Genomic DNA, 6277 nt, shown 5'->3' with positions numbered 1-6277 from the left:
CCTTTTTTTTTTGGGTTGGTAAGCTGGGATCGAACCTGCGACCTCAAGGTTGAGAGTTTTACTGTTAAACATGAACAGGATTCCTACTATTTCTCTCAAAACAATGCATGCCGATGGGGTGCGCGGGAGTAGTAATTTGAACAGTTTCAATGCTTTTGACAATCAGATTTCTCCCAATAGCTAATATCCTCCTCAAGGAATCACCCATCTGCAAGTTCTTATTCGTCCAGGCGATGATATCAAGGCCTTCTTCAAAGCTTTGACCCACGGATATTTCACTGCAATGGTAGCTATAGTAAAACAACTCCATAGCTGTAAACAACATATTTCTAATACAGTTAAGTGGAATGTCCGTATTGTAAAATGAGAAATCAAGAAGAATCAAGAAGAATCAGAAACCAATAGTACAGCAAAATTATAAAAATATCACTTCTTTTTTAAAGGTAACAGTTTTATTAGATTTAATACCGGAAAGAGTAAAAGCAGCCCAGAGAACGGTGTACCCCAAACTAGCAACAACATACAACTTTTCAAAAGAACCAGAGATACAGATGAACACAAAACAGCCCACCCCTCATGATTCCAACCAGAAACCTATACTCAGCTTTCTGCCTTCTTTGGAGGTCAGCGACATCATCCCCTCCCTATCTGCTCCGTCTTTAGCTAACTTACCAGCGTATTCATTAGCTGCTGGAACTTAGGTGCAAGCAACTCGACTATGACCCTAATTTCAGCAACAGTGTTCGATAACTTCCACGGCCTGACTGCTTTGTTACTTGCCCATGCTATAACATTTGAAGAGTTGCCTTCAATGAATAGTGGCCCAAAACCATGTACAGCAAACCATCTCAAACCCCATAATAGAGCTCTCACTTCTTTCTCGTTGGAGTCACAAACACCGGTTAAACCAGAGAAAGATTGCTCACCCATTTGAGTTCTGGAATAAACCACCAGTGCCCACACGTACAAGATTGCGTTTTGAGCGTCCATCACAATTCAGTTTGATCCATCCGATAGGTGGTGGAGACCACCTGGGCAACACTTCGGATCTCTTATTTTTACGAACGTTATCAGCTTTTGGTTATTTAGAATCTCACCAACACTATAGCACGAAACATCCTTTCCACTTCTACTCATCGGTCTTGATATCTACCAAAATCCTTTCCCATCTTCGTTTTTTGTCTATGAAGACACGATTAATTCTTTCTTTCCATCTATGATAAATCAAGACATAGGACACTATCCGCCAAAAAGCCCGACCCACATTACCAAAGGGCCCACTACAATCCAAAGTATGCACTTTTTAGAACTTTGAAGAGACCAAGAAAGTCCAAATCTTTTAGAATGCAATTGGAAAATGGGAAGGAACCATTAAATAATCTAACGATTCGTCAATTTTCTGACAAAGGACGCATCAACTATCTAGATGGACTTTTCTTCTTTTGAAACGATCGCACGTGTTAATCTTTTTCTTCACCACCGTCCAAGTGAATGCCACCGCATGAGGTGGTGCCAAAGATTTCCAAATCCTTGTACACCCAGATTCTCCACTGTTCATTGAAGCTAATCCGTAATAGAAAGATCAAACTGAGGAGTCAAGAGGGTCCGACAATCACACCCATCGATCCGAAGAACTAAGAGAGCAATGACAAGAATAAAAGAGGAAAAAGGAGAGTGTTTAGACATCATATTTCATAATTCTTAAGGTTACGCCTAAGCCTAAGGGACCATACAACACTCACCCCCTCCCCCTGCCTCTCCATATAGTCAGTCACTCTAGCCTCCCTATCGGTTGCTAACAAGTATAAGCTAGGACCCTCACCCCTAGCAAGAGTTTGGAGCATTCCGGCACCCCCTAGGGCCCATGCGTTTGGATGGTCCGCTGTCCTCGATAAGATCCTTACTGTGGATCATCTACATAACCATAACATGCTGATAGTTGATTAATGATACCTATGCGTGGAGGATGGCGAGAATGTAGACCATATGTTCTTGCACTGCAGATTGGAAAGAGGTAGAATATCAATAGCTTTTACCTGTTGCACTTGGAATGGGTTTTCCCATCGAAGCTTACAGATGTATAGGAATTTTGGTCCTTCGCCCTTTGGCAGAGTCAAAGAAAATTTTTATGGTATGTGACCCTGTTGGCGACTATCTGTGTCTTTTGTAAGTAAAGAAATGTAAGGGTATTTGAGGGACAAATAAAGAGGGTGCAATATATTTACACAAAGGTAAAATCCCTAACCATTGCTTGGGTGAAGATCATTCCTTGCTATAGGTTTACTCCAGCATACAACCTATGGCATGGATGGAGAGAGGTTTATAATAGCAGAGATCATGTGGAGTCTTCTTCCCCTCAATGAGAGTTGCTGGCCCTGGTAAGTTAAAATTTAACTTTGACGGCTCTTGTATTGGTAAAACTAGGCCAGCAGGTGTAGGACTTCTAAGAGATGAACAAGGGTCAACGAAGTGGGCTTTCTCAGGGCCTATTGGGATCACAGATTCAAATGAGACGGAGGTAAGAGCAGTTCTCCAAGGTATAAGGATCACAGACAAAAATATTTTTGGCTAGCTTCTGGTAGAGGGTGACTCCCATAACGTCATAAGGTGGTTAAAAGGGAGCCACCCTCCCCTGTGGAGATTTGCTCATTAGTTCGACGAGATTTAGGAGCGAGGGAACTAACCCATTTCATACCACCACCATGTTAGGAGATCGGCAAATAGTGATGCAAATTGGTTGGCGAGTGATGGTGTAGCCAGGGAAAGGCTAGAGCTATATGATTTTTCTCCCTCCATGAAGGTTTCTAGTTGTATCTATATCTCTTCTTATTCTTACTCATCTATGTATTGACGATCTCGGTCCTCTCTTCTTATCTTCTTTGATTAATACAATTCTTCATCATATAAAAAAAGAAGGAAAGTCAAGGAAATGCGTGGCATAACAGAGGCTCGCCTGACCAAAGATCTATTCAAAATCTTTTCCTATCCCCTCCCCACTCCAAACCTATGTGTTCTTACAAAGGCTTGGACTCATAAATTGACTTCCACGCACCCAAGCCTTTTCCAAAAGAAGGCTTTATACTCTCTTGATACCCCAACCCCACCCATATTAATCCACAACAATTTGGTGCCGTAAAACATTATTCTCTTCCCCCAATCTCCACAACCACTTTCCTAAGAGTCCCTTGTTTCTCAATTTAATTTTTACAAAGTCCACCATGCTTCTTCAATCTACACACTTTTTCTAATTTATCAAGTGCTTGAACTTTTTCTTGCCCTCCTCTCCTCCCATAAGTCTCTTTGCAACTTTTCACTTTTCTAAGCTTCATCGGGATATTATAAAGAGACAAGAAGTACACGGGTTGATTTGACAAGGCCGCCTTTATCAATGTGATTCTACCTCCAAAGGAGATGTACTATTTCTTCCATGACACTAGTTTCATTTCTACCCTTTCAACAACAGTCTAAAGGGATGCTTTAGGTACACGATGCCCCAATGGGAGACCAAGATATGTGATCGGAAGTTATCTATAGAAGTTACCCAAGTATAGATACATATCTCGACACCTCCTTCGTTAGAATGTTAATTCCGGCTATAGAACCTTTTGAGGAGTTGATCTGTATTCTGTAGGCCTGACACCATCTCAAACTATTTGAAGACTCTTTTGAGGTTCCTCACAAATTCCTCATCCTCCAAGAAAATAAGCGTGAAATTGGCAAACTGAAGGTGATTGTACATTTCGACTTATTTCAACCCTTTGATAAAGCCCACTCCCTCTACCCTCGATATTAAAAAACTTAACGCTTTTGCCACCATGATAAATAAGGAGAGATAGGATCCCCTTGTCTTATACCTCTCGTACTACTCAAGAAACCAGACGAGCATCATTGATCATGATAGAGAAAGACATATTACATATACATGATATAATCTATCTTCTCATCACTAGAAAAAACCCATCTTTTCTTCTATAAATTCTTGAAAATTCCAATCCACATGATTATAAGCCTTTTCCAGATCTATCATGCATAATGTTAAATGGCTACATGGTGTAGAGAAGAGAGAATTGATGAGAAAAAAAGAGACGAATGAGGCGTGAGAGGTAGAGAATTGCGCGAGAGAGAGAGTTGTCTCTCACTCCACAAGAATATATATATTTATATATATATATATATATATATAGGGATAATTACATTTACAACCCCTCAACTATGGCCAAATTCCACTTCTGACCCCGTGGTATCGACTTCCCCAAAGACACCCCCTCATCTTTCAATAATGCTTGTTACATGACGGGGTGGACGGGAACGAAGAAATTGTTAGGGGGTGTCTTTGATGAATTTCGAACTATAGGGTGAAAAGTTAGGAGGTCTACTTAAGAATTTGGCCATAGTTGAGGGGGTGTCTTTGGTACCTTCAATACCACGGGGTTAGAAGTGCAATTTGGCTATAGTTGACGGGGTTTATCTGTATTTTTCCCATATATATTGGTGTGCGCGAGTTACAATGACTAGAATACCCTTAAATTGTGCGTCTGACACTCCCCCTCAAGCTGGAATATATATATATAGTTGTAAGACCCGACGTGCGATGCATGACACGGCAAAAAAAATGGAATATGGTACCAAAAAAATAGTTAAAAATATGTAGAAACAATAAGCAAAAAGGTACGCATAACCATTTACCAAGTAATGAAAAAAATGCAAAAGAAAAAGTTTTCTAGGCCGACAAAGAACTTAATGGACCGTAGTATAGGTTGATCCAAACTGTCGATGTGATGGAACACAACATCAATCGGTTGTGCCCGTGAAATCATTTACATAGGCCGATCCTAGCCCTCCAAGCAATCCACAGGCCGACAAAGAATTGTATGAACCACATTATAGGTTGATCCAAACTGTCCATATGATGGAACATAACATCAATCAGTTGTGCCCGTAAAATCATTTCCATAGGTTGATCCTAGCCCTCCAATCCAGGGAGTTTTCCATAATTGTTGTTCCTCTACAGGTGCCCAGAATCCGTCAATATTTTGCAAGTTGTCCCGTATGCGTAATATCAATAGTATTTTTCGTCATTGTCATATGTCTATACCTCTTCTTGGTAGTTTGTTCTGTAATTGTCATATACAGGCACCTGTGTCGGTAGTTTTCGTATTAAATGACAAAGCAATTGACGAATTTACCCTCAAATAATTTCTCACAAATATAGATGTTAGATAGCAGCAAAGGGGTTAATGGTAAAGGAGTAATGCTGACGTGTAAAGGTGATAAGTATTTGAGGGCAGGGGGTATTTGAAACTTAAAGGAGTGGGAATGTGAGGGCATATGAGGCATTTCTGTATTTTGGCTGAGGTGTAAATTCGACAGAATTTCCAGAAAAGTAAAAAAAGCCTGGGCTTTTCCTCCCAGCTTATTATAGTAGACAAGTAGTTTTTTCATCATTGTCATATGTCTATACCTCTTCTTGGTAGTTTATTACGTAATTGTCATATACAGGTACCCCGTGTCAGTACTTTTCTTTTAAATGACAAATCAATTGACGAATTTACCCTCAAATAATTTCTAAAAGATATAGATGTTGTTAGATAGCACCAAAGGGGTTAATGGTAAAAGAGTAATGCTGACGTGTAAATGTGATATGGATTTGAGGGCACAAGAGGTATTTAAAACTTAGAGGCGTGGGAATTTGGGGCATATGAGGCATTTTTCTCTTTTGGCAGAGGTGTAAATCCCATCGATTTTTTAGAAAATTCAGAAAAGCCTGGGCTTTTCCTCCCAGCTTATTATAGTATATATATATATATATATATATATATATATATATATATATATATATATATATATATAGCAGAAGAGAAAATGAGAGAATTATTTGAATTTCTCCCAAAATTCTAATAGAATCACACATCACTTTTTTTCACTTTTTTTAACAAAGGCAGCCATTCAACCCACATATTTTCAATCCTGCCCCCTCCTTTATGCTTTTTAACAAAGGCACCCATTAAAGCCACATAATTTCAATCCTACCCCCCTCCTTTATGCTTTTGTAATAAAAAAAGTGGACATAGTCACTTTGCAAAATTACGGATTGGGTACATATATTACATAATACTACGGATTTTTGTGAACATATTACATAATACTACGGATTCAGGACGCCTTTCAAAATATTGATGAATTCCGGGCACCTTAAGAGGCACAACATATTATGGAAACCTCTATAGAATGGAGGGCTAGGATCAGCCTATGGAAATGATTTTACGGGCACAACCTT

The sequence above is a fragment of the Tasmannia lanceolata genome, unplaced genomic scaffold (genome assembly GCF_043159265.1).
Source record: "Tasmannia lanceolata isolate RefF3 unplaced genomic scaffold, GAP_Taslan_0.1 ptg000008l, whole genome shotgun sequence".
Lineage (NCBI taxonomy): Eukaryota > Viridiplantae > Streptophyta > Magnoliopsida > Canellales > Winteraceae > Tasmannia > Tasmannia lanceolata.
Note: the sequence above shows the minus strand (reverse complement) of the source record.